This window comes from Eschrichtius robustus, chromosome 15, assembly GCF_028021215.1.
Source record: "Eschrichtius robustus isolate mEscRob2 chromosome 15, mEscRob2.pri, whole genome shotgun sequence".
NCBI lineage: Eukaryota > Metazoa > Chordata > Mammalia > Artiodactyla > Eschrichtiidae > Eschrichtius > Eschrichtius robustus.
Window position 1 is genome coordinate 53,349,523 of NC_090838.1, and position 17,267 is coordinate 53,366,789.

The 17,267-nt window shown below is 41.7% G+C and overlaps 1 long non-coding RNA gene across 1 annotated transcript in view; it reads left to right on the top strand.

Annotated features, from left to right (window-relative positions):
• LOC137777515 (uncharacterized) overlaps positions 1 to 16,863 on the top strand; it is a 54,780-nt gene extending 37,917 nt beyond the window's left edge. The window contains exons 3-5 of the long non-coding RNA XR_011076544.1: positions 12,697 to 12,833; positions 13,279 to 16,394; positions 16,638 to 16,863. This is a non-coding gene — a long non-coding RNA (uncharacterized lncRNA). The remainder of the gene's footprint in view (positions 1 to 12,696; positions 12,834 to 13,278; positions 16,395 to 16,637) is intronic.
• The last annotated feature ends 404 nt before the right edge of the window (positions 16,864 to 17,267 follow it).

A 17,267-nucleotide genomic window follows, 5' to 3' on the forward strand; every position in this document is an offset into this window, starting at 1 on the left:
TTCTTACCCCATCTGGAAGACTGATAATCCATAAGTGTACAGTTCTATGTAATGGAAATGGAAAGCTCTAGATTTGAGTGGGGGGCACCATTATTATAACTAACATTTTTTAACATCTATTAATCTAGCATTTCACTTCATCGTCATAGAACAATCCTATGAAGTAGGTACTATTATTATCCCCAGTAACCAATGAAAAAATTGCAACACCATAAAGTTTAGTAATTTGTCCAAGGTCATGGGGGAGCCCTAACTGAGGGGAGTCCCAAGCACTGCAAAGTGATCTGGTAGAAGAAGGGGAAGGGTTGTACAGGGGGGCACGGATTTGCTCCTCAGCAAGACTATCAAGTAAGGCCTCTTAGCTATTTTGGTAGTTCAAACATATATTCACAAATTCTTTGATACTTCTCCCTTCAAGAAGTGAAGCCAAATTACCTCCCCTTGAGTGTGGGCTGGCTTGCTTATAGGATAGCATGTGGCAGGAGTGACAATGTTTGACTCCTGAGACTAGGTTATAAAAGGCACTGTGGCTTCCTCCTTGCTTTCTATCCTGGTCACTCACTCTGGGCGAAGCCAACTGCCATGTTGTGAGGATACTCACTCAAGCAGCCCAGTGGAGAGGTCCATGTAGCAAGGAATGAGGCCTCCTGCCAACAGCCAACAAGGAGCTGAGGCCTTCTGCCAACAGCCATGTGAGCAAACCATCTTGGAAGCAGATTCTCCAGCCCTAGTCGAGCCTTCAGATGATAGCAACCCCAGCTGACTTCTTGACTGCAATGTCACAAGAGACCCTGAGCCAAGTCACTTGGCTAAACCACTGCTCAATTCCTTACCCATTCAACCTGTGAGATAATAAATGTCAGCTGTATTAACACTGCTAAGTTTTGGGGTAATTTGTTATATACCAATAGATAACCAATGCAACTAAGTTAACCTCTAAGTAAGCAGTTCTTAACCTTTGGTGAGGTATCAGGAACCCCTTTGAGAATCTCATAAGAGCTATGAACCCTCTTAGAAAAATGCACAGACACAAAAACATGTAGCTCACAGTTTCTCGAGGATCGTATATTCTGATAAAGCCCATTCATGGATCTCAGGTTAAAAATGCCTTCTCTAAAACTAGAATAGTCCAAGTATAAATTGTTTCCCACAGAATCCTTTTCCTGTGGATGACTAATTTAAAGCATTTTAAAAAAATTCTTTCCCTCAGTTTATTTTTCCTTGAGATAGAAGAATCAGTTAAAGAAGAACTCTCCCCGCCCCTCACCTCTACCCCTCGCCCCCACCCGATTCCCCCAGGCTCTTTCCACCCAGCACATTTCAAAGAGCAAAGGGGTCAAACTCACTTTTCTCATGGTTCTATTTTTGTGATTCAATTCTTTTGGAAGAGAGAGGGTAACTCGTGGGATTTCCAGAAAAGTCAAACAGTAATTACTAGAAATACAGGAAGGAAGTATGTTCTTGAAAGATTAAAGCTCCAGAGTTCAGAGCTAAATGAGTTGGCCTGGTTTGTATTCTCGGGAAACATTGGCGCTTTGGGGGAAATCCTACTGAGCTCACTTTTCATCCACTTGAGGCCCCCAGACCATGTTTTCACATATACCCATCTCCAGGCTGACATCACTGGTGCAAAGGAGAAGCAGAGTTATTCCTCTCCATTTTCTACTTGGGAAGATAAAGATGTCAAAAGGAATACAGACACAGGAGGAAGAGCAATGAAACTTCCTCTCTGAGGTCAGTACCTCCTGAATCCCTGGAGGCCATGATTTCTGATCAAACAGTAACTGCGGCTCTGAGTTACTTCTGCTTTAGGGACCCAGAATGGTTTTCAGTTCTATTCATGGGCACGTTTCTCTGGGCTGCAGAAATGTATGTAATGCGATACAGGAAATGTAACCCAGGAAGAGAGAGAGAGAGCTTTGGAGGCACCATGGTGTGTTAATTTGGGGCAAATTAAGACATCCTATAGGGGTTGGATATATGCGATTGGAATTTTGGAGAGGTCTGGGTTGGGAGATTTTTGGTAGTTAAAACACGAGGATAAAAGAGCCTGCTCGTGGAGAATGGAACCCTGAAAGCTTATGGGTAGAGGAGGAAGAGAAGCCCATTGAAGTGTGGGAGGAATGGTTGGGAAGCTGGTGAGAAGAACCAAGAGAGAGAAGGATGTGAGAGAAATCAATGGCCAAGGGAGTTTAAAGATGGAGAGAAAGTAGTTTCAAATGTGAGAGGATGGATTAGGGAAGTGACAGTTGAAGCACGTCAATTGTATTTAGCATGAGTAAGGTTCACTGATGGTCTTGGAAAGAGCATATATCAGTGGCATAGAGGAGACAGAAGCCAATTCGAGCAGGCTGACGAGTGAATGAGCTGAGGAAGTGGCTCACATGAATATGGCTAAACAGAGTCACCCAAGATTTGAAACCAGATGAGGCAGACTTCTTTCAACACTATCGTGGGCAGGAGTGTAAGAGGCAGCTGGAAGGCTGTGGCGAAAGGACCATATTCACTTTGCTGTTTGTTCATAACCTACTTTCGCTGAATGAATAAAATCATATCTTTAATAAACTGAGGGAGCTCTCTAGAGATATAAACTTTGGTATGGAGAAGATGCAGCTAAGTGAGCAAAAGCCATCTGCTCAAATTAGAACTATCAGAAGAAAAAAGTCTTGCCAGGCACAGTGACACACAAGAAGCTGATCAGGAATCAAAGAACTAAAGGGTAAAATGTGGTGAGGGAGCTGCAAGTAATCCAAAGGTCAGGGAGGGAGATAAGGTGGTCTCTGCTGCCTTGTCTAAATGCAATAAGCTCTGAGACACTCGGCCTCTCTGAATAATCAGCACCGGTCTTAGATGAGCTAGAGAGCAAAGAGGAGATGAACAAATTGCAACAGACAATCCTAAGACTTAGATTCAGAACACAGAGAACATGGGACTTGTAGTATTATTTTATTTCAAATACATTGATTTTCTGTGTGTTTTAACAAATATCAATAATGTTATAATCTTTCTGGTTTTAAAAATTGAGTACAGACAACATTTTCTAAGAAGTTTCCCCAGACCGCTGGTAGGGGCTGCCCTCAGACTCTTGCTGTGTTTCTCTGTGTTCCCTGAAGGCCTATCCCTCCCTCTATGACTGTGTTACTATGACAACCTGTCCAGTGGTTCTGTCCCTTGGAGACACCGGTTGCATGTGATCCCCAGCCCTTTGGCAGAGCCCAGTCTGCAGGTCCTCTGGGCCACACTCTCGGCCTGTGTTCAGGTTTAGGTAACACTCCTAGGGCCTCAGGCCCCACAGGACTCGCTGGCCTAGGTCAGGACCATGTTCCTACTGCAGACTGCCCTGCCGCTGCTCCCAAGCTTGTTCCTGCACCCACTGCTGCCCCTGAGCTGGTGTCTCCTGTTGGGACACCAGCTGTGTTATGCAGGCTAGAAAGATCGAATGTGAGGGCCAGCACCAACTTGCAGGAAGTAAGGCTGGAAGCCCACAACTTTTTTGTGATGTGCTCAGCCTCACAAAACCTCAGCTGACTGCCTGCTGTATCCACAGAAAGCTCCACCACCTCCATTAAAATACAAGAAGAGAAGTAATCAAAGAAAATTTTCCTGTCGAACATTTGGTGACAACCAGGTATAAGGAGAGGAACAATAAAATATGAAAATGATGACGACTGTTATGCTCCCAGATGCCCTTCCTGTCGAAAAAGTCCAGCTTGGAGGATGGAGTGGGGAACTTGGTCACACAGCTGTGAGCGCAGGACAGTCACAGGGGCAGCTCTCTTGCTTGGGGGTCCAGAAGAACAGAGCCAGCCTCCGGGTTGATTTCTGGGAGCGTTGGCTTCTTTGATGTCACAATAAAGCAAATGTTGGACTTTGTCAAAAATTAGAAGGCAGGCCTGACTCACTTTGCTGAACTTAAAGCCATGTGGCTTCTTTGGGGACTGAGTCTGACTGTGGAAAGTCCTTAATGCCTGTAGTGGCATTTGCCGTTGAGGAGTTTTCTGCCACAGTGGTTGCGAAAACAGACCCGCAGTTGGGAAAGGGCCTCCTAACAACCTGGTCACCTTGTGTCAGCTGTCACAGGACCCTGAGATCCTATATCCTGCCTTCTGGACCCACCACCTCCTGGGACCTGAAGTGGAGCCCCACCCCTAATGCCTACCAAGAAAGTTTTTTGGAAAATAATGTGAAACAATGATTTTATTGTTTTTGTTTAAAATAACATATTTATTATAAAAATTCAAGTAATATAGAAAAGTACAGTAAAAAAAGTAAAAAAACCAACTCACTATGAATCCTACTGCCCAGAGACAACCATTCCCAATATTTATAAAGCATCATTAGAGACTCTATTGGTATGTGAATAAATAGATAGAATGACTGAAAAAATTTTATAAAAATAGGATTATACTCTGCACACCATTTTAGATGAAAAAAAAATTAATATTGTTTTACTTGAATATAATGTTAGAAGAATTGAAGCAAAACTTAGAAATGACTAAATTGGTTGTTTCTTCACCACAAGTTCTTAAAAGAGTCTTTTAGAATTAAAAAAAAGAATGAAAAACATTAGAAGATTGAATTTGCTATGCTTTAAAAAAAAAGACAATTTTCAATTTTAAGTAATATCTATTGATCTTCTGCTGTGAATGATGAGGAATTACCCACTCTTACATTTTATCCCATGCCCAACTCTGTCTCTTGACTTTTATTATATTCCATTGTTACTGTTTAGCTCACTTCATTTTGTTCTCTGACTGTACTTCTTGCTGTTGTTTAGTTTTAGCTCTGTATTTAATGAACTCAGTGCTCACCCCTTCATGTTACCTCAGTGTTACAAGTTCAATTGTATTCTCCCCAAAAAAGGTATGTTGGAGTCCTAATTCCCAAGTACCTCAGCATGGCCTTATTTGAAAATAGTGTTTACAAGGGTGATCAAGTTAAAATGACGTTATTAGAGTGGGCCCTAATCCAGTATGACTGGTGTTCTTATAAAAGGGGAAATTTGGACACAGATATGCACAGAGGGAAGACCATATAAAGAGACATAGGGAGACCACCATGTGAAGATTGGAGTTATGCTGCCACAAACCAAAGAACATCTGGGGCTACAAAAGCTGGAAGAGGCAAGGAAGGATCCTTCCTTAGCTCCTTCAGAGGGAGCATGGACTTGCCCTCACCTTGATTTCAGAATTCTAGACTCCAGAACTGTGAGACAATATTTTTCTAAGCCATCCAATTTGTGGTGCTTTGTTATGGCAGCCCTAGGAAACTAATGCACCTAGGTTCTCTATTCTAGAATTTATTTTGACTCCTTCCTTGGTTGGATAGATTTCATTCAAAAGTTGTTTTTTGATAAGGCTCCTGGATGCTTTATTCCCTAAGGTTTTGCATGCCTGAGAATGTTTGTCTTTATACTTGAAGGATAACTTGGCATGTACACAACCCTTGAATTTACTTTCCTTCAGACCTTTTTAGATGTTGGTCCTCTGTCTTTTGGCATTGGGAAGAAGCCTGAAGAAACTTGATTTTTCTCTCTTTATATGGTTTATTAACTATCTGACTATCCATGTGAGATTTTCTTTATCCTTGATGTTTTATAACTTCAGTAGGATATATTCTGACGTTGAAGAGTCTATATCAATTTTTCTTGGAATGTATATGCCCTTTGTGATTTGTAGGTTCAAGTCATCTTTGTTTTAAGAAAGTTCTCTTCTTCAATTTTATTTTTGAAAATAATTTATATTTAATTCCTTGTATTCTCCTTCTTCAGAAACGCATATGTTCCTTCAGAAATGCCAAGGATCCCATTGGTCTTCTATAACAATGGCAGTTTTCTCTAGAAACATTAACAAATCTTGGTTTCGTTGTTGCTGTTCATTTTGTGTGATTTCCCAGATTCTTTCCACTATAGTTCAAACTATAGTCAGTTATTTGTATCCTATTTTCTTTTGCATCTAACGTAGATTCCATCTTTATCAAGGTTTACTCTTCCATTTTTATCTTGAATATACTAGCTTGCTTTTTATCTTTTTCTTTCATTTTTAAAATCACTTCTTTGAATTCTTATGTCTTTTCTTTAGGGTCTTTTTCTAGAAAGATAGTGTTATCTGAAATTTCTTTGAGAATATAGAAAATTTATCTGAACATCTTTTCTGTTTCCTTGGGTAATTCTTCTTGTGATATTTATTTTTTAAGCAGCTTTTGTGTACATTCCCTTTCTCTACAATTTCTATGTGTAAATCCCATTATGGTTTCTTTTTGATTATTACTTGTCATTGAATGAGGTCTACTACTGGCTGAATAATAGTATGACAAGTAGAGAAGTTGGTGGGGGAATTAAAGTCCTTAAACTTTAACAGGTCTTATTGTCTCACACACCCTTTCAGTTATTTCCTTTTCTTTGGGGACCATCTCCTCTTAGCTTTTAGTGTTCTGGAAAGCCATGTGACTTAGACTCATAAGCTTCCTGTGGTGCAATCCAGTGGTCCCTGCCTCACTTGCGCCATCCCCTTGCATCACCCCATGCACTGTTGTCACCTGTCTCTCTCTCTGGAGGCAAGGTCAGCAAGGTGATTCCTGCAGCCCTACCTCCCCTGCCACTCTGCAGGATGAATCCCACTCTCTACAGGACATTCCCCAGTCTCTGGAGGCAGCCTGTGCTACCACATCTCAAAGATGGAATAAAGATGTCATCAGCCAACCTTCCACCGTGGACCTTTGGAAAGATATGGGTCCTACCGTGGGTCCAAGGAGGCACCTGGCATCTCTCTTCCCTCTTCCGGTTCTGATCCCACAGTAATCAGCAGGTTTACTCATGGTTTTTCATTGACAGGTTTGGTCCTTCCTTGTCTCATTGAAAACAGAGGCCTCCTCCCTCTATTTTTCATTTCTTTTGCTTTGTTCATTTGGCTTCATAAGAGGAGAGTGGAATAAATATTTTACAGGAAGCTTCTGGTCTTGAAATGCTAATTGATAATAGAATCTATTTATAGCTTGGGAAGATTTATCTGTATTATATATATATCTGAATATACTATAAATTGTAAATAGGAACATGATCTATTTTTCCATTTGTTTATATTCTTCTGCTATCTTAGTTTTAAAAGTGTCCTTGTTTATGTCATGAATAGCACTCCTTAGATTCTCTTTGTTTGCTTTCAAAATGAAGATATCTTCATGACTTTTTGTTATAAAAATAGCACATTCTCATTGTTAAATATTAAGCAATACTAAAAAGAAAAATCACAGTGAAAATCACCTAAAATCCCACCATCTATACATAACTACTATAAAATTTGTGTAATCATCTTTTGAGACATTTTCTAAGTGTACATAAATGTTTCTGTAATTTGACAAAATGAGGTCATAAATGCTGTTTTGTAAAGTTTTAAGATTATAAAAGTTCTGTGTTAATACATTATCAATGGAAGAAATTCAAAGGAAGCAGAAAGCTCCTCCTTACTCTCTCCATCCTCTTCCCCTCTCTTGGGAAGTGCACTTGTCTCAGACTTCAGGCCTCTCTCTATTATTCACTTACATACATTTATAAACACATGAAACATACATGATTTTTGAAAACATGAATTAGATCATACTGAATATGACTGAAATTCTAAATTCGGTATTTTCTTCTTTGTTATTATTGTGAATAGGATCTCATTTTTAATTAATATTTCTAATCAGTTCAAAGGAATTAAGCTGTGTTTTGAATATACACTGCATCTTATATTCATCCACTTAACTGTTTTATTAATTCATATAAAGCTTCCGCATGGCTACAGTGGCCAGACGATCATTTTAGGTGGCTGGGGTGAAGGTGGGACTCATAGGGCTTCCTGTTTTGCTACTATTTTTAATAACAATGTCTGCTTTGCATTAAAGATAAAACCAGCTCTGTTTTAAATAGCTCCGTATTATGTTATTGTAATATATTTCTATTCCTCTTTTTTAAAATGAAAAGTGTCTATTGAATTTTATCAAGTGCTGTTTCAGCATCTGTTGAAATCATCACATTTTCATTATTTAATCTAGTGAATTGGATGATATTTTATTGTTATTATTAATAATAGTTGCCTTTGTGTCAAACCCTTCAGTCATTCTTGGGATAAAGCCTCTTTGGCCATAAATAAATATTAATGAAATTTATGTATATTTTAATGTGAGATTTGTGGGTGGCTTTGATCTATAGGTGAAGATTCCCTAGACCGTGCTTCTTACTCTTTTTATCACTATTGTCCCCCTAATAAGAATTTTTTTCCTTAGTTGTCCCCCATGTAATTTTAATTCCACAGATACACTATCTGTGTTTGTACTGTTTGTATATCTGCACTTCCTACATAAAAAAGAGTAAGATTCTTTAGCCCCTTCAAGAACCAAATTGCTCCATTGGAATGCATGGAGCTGTCACCCCATTGTGAATACGTGGCCTATTGTATTCTTTGTTTGTACATTACCTTTATTAGATTTCAGGATCAAGCCCTGTGTATCTTCACATCTTGGAATGAACTATGCAATAGGTCACACTTTTCAAGGTTCAGAAACAATGTATGGAATAGCAGAGCTGCTTTAAGTAAAGACCAAGTCTATTCATCAGCTCCTCTCTGACCATCCTAATAAAAACAGACCAAGAAATACATTTGACCTTTGTCATCACTAACAAAGTCAGCCCCAGGGCCTTCCAATTCTGGTTCAGTCCATCCCTAGAGAGACTTTGCCAGGCAAGACTTTGTAAATTGTAACCCACAAGCTCTTTTCTTCACAGCATCAATCTCAGGCCCTTCAGCATGTGGATCAGAGTATTTGCAATACTTAGTGGATAAGACAGGTTATAGGACAGGAGAGGAAACCAAGGGGTGAGGGCCTAGAATGTCACTAGACCCCTAAAGCTGTATGCATTGCTTAGCAGGAGAACATGGCAGCCATGGAGAACAAGACTCCATTGGGGCAGCTGCTTGTAAAGCCAAGAAGTGAAGCCAAGGATTGACAGTACAGTAGCTGGGTTTGAACCCAGAGAGAAGAAGTGGAGGGCAGAGGTTGGAGTCACCAGCTGAGCTGTAGATTGGGATGTTGCAATAGGTATTAAAGTACACAAGGGTGAGAGCCCCAGGCTCTGTTCTCAAAGGCTTATATTGCCTGTAGCACATGCCTCTTTTGGAGCTTCAGTCCTGTCTTAAAGGGCTAGAACTCCTTGATTTCCATTTTTCACGGGAGGTAATTAGTCTGGGAAAGATTGGGAGGGTTTAGTATTCACCCATATTGTGGTGGACACACCCTAAGGTGACCTCCAATAAATAACACTCCTATATAATAATCCCCTCCCGTTAGATGTAAGTGGAACCTTGTGACTTGCTTCTAACTAGTGTATCATGGCAAAGGTGATGGGGTGTCACTCCTTAATTACATATGATAGATATAGCTAGCTAGCTAGCTAGACAGACAGACAGACTGACTGACTGGAGAGATTCTCCTGTTGACCTTGAGGAAGCATAATGCCATGTTGTGAACTGCCTGTGGAGAGGGTCACATGGCAAGGAGCTACAGGTGGCCTTAGGACCTGAGGATAGCCAACAGTTAGTAAGAAGCTGGGGCCTTAGGCAAACAGCCATAAGGAAATGGATTCTGCCAACAGCCAATGAGCTTGGAAGCAGATTTTTCCCATCAAGGCACCAGATGAGAACACTGTACAGTTAGCACCTTGATTACCACCTGTGAAACTCTGAGCCAGGAACCCAGCTAAGCTGTACCTGGACTCCTGAGCCAGGGAAACTGTAAGATAATAAATATGTATTATTTTAAGCCGCTGGATTTGTGGTAATTTGTTAGGCAGCAACAGAACACTTGCCATGTATGTGTGTGTGTGTGTGTATGTATATATATGTGTGTGTGTGTGTATATATATATATATACATATATACACACATATATATATGTGTGTGTGTATATATATATATATATATATATAATAGATCTATATCTATATACCTGGACACTTCTGGTTGAGTAGCTTTCCAAATTTCCTTCTCCCTCACAAGTTATTGGTTTAATATTTACTAGGTTAAGTATGGACTTCCATATTGTAAAGAAAAAAAAAATTGTTCTTTTCATTCATATGTTCAAATCTTATTAGCAAATGCTTTTGTGTTCTATTCTTATTTTTAAATTTTATATAGTGGTTGGTATCTCCTTTCTCAATTCAGATTTTATTGAAATGCCTTTACTTTTCAAATACTTAGCTTTTGGTTTTATTTACTGAGTCCAGAGAAATTATTTTTTACTTTCAAAATGATCTCCTTCTGCTTTTATGGTCATATTTTCTTCTTCCTCTTTAGTCTGGCTTGTCTTTTCCTTCCTTTTCTCATATTGTAAACTGAATTCTTTCTAAAATATTCCCTTTTATCAACCACCAAAAAAGAGAAAATTTTAAATCATAAAATTTCCTAAAAGTACTGCTTTGACTACATTCCACAGAGATTACTGTGGCATGTTTTAACCAGCATTGTTTTCTGAATAAACTCCTTTTGTGTTCTTTATTTCCTTTCCAATTCAACTTTTGACTCAGTAAGTATTTTTACTTTTCCAAGTAGTTGGTTTATTTTTATTTGTTTTGGTTGTTACTTTATATTTCATTCTATTTTGGCCAGAGAACATAGCACATTTCATTTCTGTTCTTTTTGAACTAGTAGAGATTATGTCTGTGGTCTAGCATGTGATGTATGACACCATATGGGCAATTGCCATGGACAGTTGGAAATTATACATAGTACAAGATATCCATTAATTCTATCTCTAAGAGATTTTTTTCTCAGGGGCTGGGACAGTCTCAGGAACTAAAGTGAGAGTTGAGGAATATCTAAAACTGTATTAGCAGGGGGACTCTGGTTCCAGGCTGAGCTGGGAAGGGCACCACTCAAGTAGCCTAGGAGTGTGTTGCTGAAATAGAGGGGGAATAGTTAAGAGAATAGCTGGTACGACAGGCCAGAGAGGTGGAGAAATAATGTGTCACACGCACAGTGAGGCAGGTCCAACAGTAGACAAGCAAAGAAGTCAAAGAGGAGATAAAGAGTGAGGGGTGGATCTCTCTGGCATATTTTGGGGTGGTATTTTCTGCTACACTTCAAGGTCAAGAACAGCACACTGTAGGAGAGCCTGAAGTTAGGAGGAGCCGGAACACTTGATAACTTCCACAACCTCTGCACTGGCCCTGGAGGCCTGCCAGACTTTACCTTACTTAGGAAAAATACTCCATTTGATTAATCTGCCATACCTGCATTTCTATTATTATGCAGTTGAATTCAAGCCTCACTGAGGATAGGACAGTAAAATCTCTTACTATAATTGTTTTTCTAAAATGAAATTTTCTTGTATTTATGCCCATATTTGCTTTCTGCATTTTATAACTGTATTTTAGGGTCATATATATTCAATGTTCTTAATATTTTATTATTAAACATGTCTTTTCCATTATATGATGATCTTTTCATTCTTTTGAATACTTTTTCCTTTTATTTGGTAGGCAGTGAAAAGCAAAAAAAAATTTTTCTCATAGAAGAGAGTTAAAAGTTCTGATTGTTGTTAGTTAGGACCAAATGTAGAAAAGAAAATGTTTATTGTTTGTTTTAAGTTAATTGCCCATTACTGCTAAAAAAAAAATATGACTTACCACACATACTTACTTGCAAGATACAAATAAGGAAAAGAGATAAGGAAATATAAAAATTAAAATAAAATATGAACCCAGGAAATGACTAAACATGATAGTAAATGAATACAGTCAAAATTCTTTTACTGTATACAAAGCACCCCAGTTCAGATCGAAAAACAGAATCCATTAGTAAATTATGAGGTACACTCAAAGGTTTTTTTAAAAGAAAAAACCTGGTAAGTTAGATGACTATTTCTATCAAAATCAAACAGAAAGAAGGGAAAGGAGGATTTCTAGAATCACAAGTGGCATTTGAGGGCCCCTCATCTCCTCAATCCGGTTCTCCCACGGAGAGGGAGCCACTGACCCCAAATGCCTCGGCTCTAAGGTGTGCTGTCAGGGGTCCCTGGAGGCTCCCCTTGTAGTGGGTACAAACCTCAGTCCACCAACTCAAGTGAAAAAGAAACAGAAGCTTCTCTGTTTTCCTTGACGCAGCTCAACTTCTAGTATAGTCTCCCAGACCATCAAGGTGTCCCGATTCATCCCAGCCACATGCGGTCCGCCCCCTTTTCCTCCGGGTGTCTAGTTCTGGAGGACTTCCTGTGGCATGAGGATGGCACAGCAGGTGCTCCTTGGTTGCTATGGGGACGCAGGGTCCCTGGGGACTGGGCGCCCCTCCACTGCTGTGCTGCTCTTGAGTGCCTGCAGGTCACCCTGCCAGGCCATGCCAGGCTCTGTCTGCCTTGACACACTGCACACCCCCTCCCTTCTGTGGGGTCTTGGCACCTCTCTGAATGGGATTCTATGTGGACAATGAGGCACAGGCCCCCTGTTCTCAGATCCTACATGTTCATTCAGGATTTTGCCCTCTCCCTGGGGCTCTGCTCAGGACACAGGTCCCCAAACCCTCTTGCCCATGATCCACTAACATCTAAGACGGGGGTAGCAAACAGTCTAGATCCAGTCCAGGAGGTTTTTATCTGGCTCAGACAGTATTTAAAGATTCTTTTGAAAAGATTATGAACATCTTTTTAAATGAGAGTTTTGGCTTTTAGATCCAGCTACGAATTTACAGGAAATGCAGAAGACAGAGGAAGTATGTTAAATGACACCAACAAAATCCAGACTGTGGAACCCTCTACACGATAAAGGACCTGGCTTCATTAACAGATACATCGCAAGAGTCAAGAAGGTGGGGAGCAAACCTAGAGATGAAAGGGAACTTAAAAACATCAATCACTTGCACAGTGTGGACTTTGGGTCCTATTTCAAACAAACTATAAAAATAAAATAATATAAAATAAAACACTTATGACCACCACGAGAAAACTGTAAATTTTAACACTGACAGGCTAATTGATTGGAAGTTATTGGAGTTTATTTAGTGATGATATTGTGTTATGGTTTAAAAAAACATGAGTTCTTACCTTTACAAAGAAAACGATGGGTCTGGGATTTACTTCAAAATCATTCAGGACTGGGAAAGGGAGGGGTTATAGAAGAAACGAAATTAGCCGTGAGTTGACAATTGTTGAAACTTAGTCATGGGTACAAGGAAGTTCATTATACTAGTTTGCCTAATTTTACATATGTTTTGAAATTTGCCATAGTGACTTTCTTTTTTCTTTTTTTTGAAGGAGACCTTCCACATAAAAATTCTGATTTTGTATTCTTTTGGAAAAATGGAAATACCTGGTAACACTAGCCCAGACCTCCACCGTGTAACAACCAGCCGAATTGAGAAGTGTTACAGGAAGGTGCTGTCCAGGGAACCACAGACCTCACCACTCCCTGGTGCCCTTAAAGCCCACTTCCTGTATCTATGCTCCAGCCTCAACATCAGCCTCTGGTTTGCAACCCATAGGAACTTTCCTTTCCTTCCTTCTGGGCCTTCACTCTCCTCCACTGGGCCCAGCCATCACGGGTCAGGTCGGGCTGGGCCAAAGTGGGTGCTTGACTTTCCCCTCCTTTTCATGATGTTTTTCTCCCAAATCTTTTTTCTGTGCTCTGAAACCTTTTTGGTCCTCCAAGAGTGGAAGATTTTGAAACTCAAAAGCCAGAAGGAGACACTTCTCCCTCCTCCATCCACTCCGGGGCAGTGCTTCATATCACATCCCTTCCCTGAGGGAGTGAGAAAGAACAACCTGAGACTTTAAAAGGGGGAACAAAAAAAAAAAAAGGGGGGAATAGCAGAACAGGATGGGAAGGAAACCAGGGGGGAAATTTGGTTAAGCAGGAGATATGGGTCTTAGACATATCAGATTGGCAAATATTAAAAAGTTGGATGATATCAAGTGCCACCAAAGGTGGAGGAAAGCAGAATATCTCATAGGAATGTTAACTAATCTTTCTGGGAAGCAGATTGAAAGTGTTAAGTGAAATGGAATATGGGCCAGTCCTACAACCCAGTACTTGGGGACGCTGAGCCCAGGGACCTTCTTGCCCAGGCCCCCAAAGAAACGTGTGGATTTGTTCTCGTAGAATTGTTTGTAATAATGAAGATTTGGAAACACCTAGAAGTTTATTCATAGTAAAGTAGATAAATAAAAGGTTATATGAAAATGCTGAGTACCATTCAGCAGATGAAAGGAATGCTCTGCTCCATATTTACTTATATTAACTTGGAGCCATCTCAAAAATCTCATAGTCTTGACTAGAAAAAAGCGATAAAAGAATGACATGTTTACCAAAGACTACTTAAGCATATTTTTAAAAATATGCACAAAATAATACCAATATTGGGCCTAGATGCAAATAGAAATATAGATTGGCCAGACACAAAGAATCACAAGGACGTAAGAGGAGAAAAATGAGATTGGGGATGGGGTGAAGGGGTCAAAAAAATAAAGTAAAATAAAAGTGAGCCCTGCATATGCTAATAAAGATGGCGTGCATGTGGCTAATTGATCCTGAGCAAAGAAGTTCTCAGCAAACAGAAAACCAAAGCAAAACAAAACATCAGTTAATGTTTAAAATATTAACCTGATGCCTGTGGAAAGAGAACTCTGTGAATAACCAGAGGCCTGATGTGTGCCCAGAGGTGACAGAGCAGTTCTGCAGTCCCTGTGATTCCCTCCCACTGATCTCCTGCTGGGGTCACTCCATAGCTTGGCCTTGAGTTGCTTTTATCCACAGACTTTCAGCCTCCTCCCAGCACCGCTGACTGCTCTCAGGAAACCTGTTGGATCACGAGATTTTCCCACAGAGATCGTCACCGTGGGGTATTTTCAACCTGTTACTAGCCTCGAGTTCCTCCAGCAAAGTCAGGATATCCTGGGAACAAGTACTCCTCCAGCCCCTGAGCCCTCCTTTTTTATGTGCTTTCAGTACCAAAAACTTTCTCAGACAGAGTGTTATATGATGTCCAGCTTTTTTGCTTGGGGTGTGGAGGACAGAGGTGAGCGGTTCTGGCCAGCAGCTCTGTTTCCGTTCGAAGCCCCACTCTTGGGGAGTGAGGGGGAGAAAGAGAGACGATGAGTTATTTGCTGTCTCCCGAATCCATCCTTCTCTCTCTTCCTCCTCCCCTCCGTCCTTTCCTTAGAAACATATATTCAGTGCTGAGTGTGCACAAGGCACGTGGCAGCCCCCATTGAATCTGGCATTGTCCCCTGCCCTCAAGGAGAGTCGAGTCTAGGGGGGAGCAAGCGGTGAGTGTGGTCAAGCATGGTAGGGATTTGTGAGGGGCGAGGGAGCTTTGAGACCACAGAGGTGGGAAGCTTTATCACATGGGAGGCTTCTTGGAGGTGGTCCTCCTTGAGCTGAGTCTGAAAGGGTAAATTAGAGGTAACAAGAAGGGGAATAATGGGGGAAAGGTATTCTATTGCAATAGCTGGGAGGCATGAAACAGCAGGACACAGAGGGAGCTGTCAGCAGTTCATCATGTCTGGATTTGGGGCTCCGGAAGAGCCTTGGGTGCTAGGACTTCGCTCATGTTCTATCTCCTCCCTGAAGCCTGCAGAACTGCCCCGGTCCTGCCAGATCCCCCTCCTCTGAAATCTTGGACCAACCTTTTATAATTGCATGTTCCCCTACTGTTATGGTGTGTGTGTGTGTGTGTGAGTGTGAAGGTTTTGTTTCCCAGTCTCAACTTAGAGAGGGGCCCACAAGCTCAGGGTTTCTCCCACCCAGTGCCTTGCATCCAGCCTTCACTCCACCGAGGGGGTGGCTCACCCAGTTCCGAGTGGGTGTACTGTTCGGTGGGGAAGCAGACTGAGGTGGTGGGTAGCGGCACCAAATCCCACATAGTGCATTGGGTTTTCAGTCTTAGCGGCTTCTGTAAAGGATATGCCTGACCGGGCTGTCATCTGGGCCAATGCCCAGGTGAATGTTCTTCTCAGAGGGAGACCTGAAAGCCCTGGTATTCAGCCTCTCAGATGGTGCCCAGTGAGCCCCACCTCCTGGTTTTCATGGTCTTGTGCAGTATCCTCCCACATTGTGTCAGGATTGATCGGTATGACCAACAGAATACAGCAGATTGATGGCATATGCCTTTGAGGCTAGCTCAATAAAAGACACTATGACTTCTGCATTAGTTTCTGTCTTGGACTGCTCACTCTGGAAGAAGCCAGCTGCCATGTTGTCAGGACACACAAGCAGCCCTATCAGAGGTCCATGTGGTACGGAACCGAGGCCTCCTGCCAACAGCCATGAGAGGAGCCATCTTGCATGTGGACCCCCAGCTCCAGTCAAGCCTTCAGATGACAGCAGCCCCGTTCAACATCTTGAGACCTTGAGCCAGAACAACCCAGCTCAGGTGCTTCCAAATTCCTGACTCTTAGACTGTTAGAGATGATAAATGTTTATCATTTAAGTTCTGAAGTTTGGGGTAATTTGTTACACAGTGATAGATAACTAACACAAAGCCCTTGGCAACACTGTGTGGCTTTTCCTGCTATGGGTTTGGGGGTTTCCTGGCTGGGGTTTTGCCTCCTCTGACAGCAGAAATATTAGGGCTCCCAAAGGTCACAGCCACTCACCCCGTTCCTTCCTTCCACAGGTGCTTCCCTTGATGGGACCAATAGCCCAGCAGCAGATGCAGAACTCTCCTCTGAACTTTCCTTATCTGCCTGGCACAGAGCGTGGAGAATCAGCAGCCACCGCCCCACCTCCACCCTCCAGCTGCTCTCCAGTCAGGGAGGCACCGACCTTGGGCACCAGGACATTCCCAAAGAAATTGTGTAAACAAGCCTCATCAGAGCCTTCCATCCTTTGAAGCCCTCCCCCTCCCCCTCCCCCGCCCGCCTTTGTTAAGTTGGTATACGAACCTTTGCTTCTGGTTACTCAGTGAGTTACTCATTACACAGTGCTCCTGCACTCAGTGTGTGCACAAACTTTGTCTTTTCTCCCGCTAATCTAGCCCCTACCTCCAACCCCCGAACCTAAATTGGTAGAGAAAAAAGTTTTTCCTCCCGATACTCTCTAATCAAAGGAATCCCCAGGGGCTATCAGCTAAGAAGTTCTGGAGCCCTTTGCATTGAGTTTGCTCTCTGGTCACGTGAACTTTCCTTAAGAACAACCACCTCAGCAGGGCAGCTGCCCCAGGGAGTCTCAACCCCACACCCCAGCACAGGTGGCCAGGGGCCCCCAGAAACACAACTGCTGGACCTGAGGTCATAGCAGGGGCAAA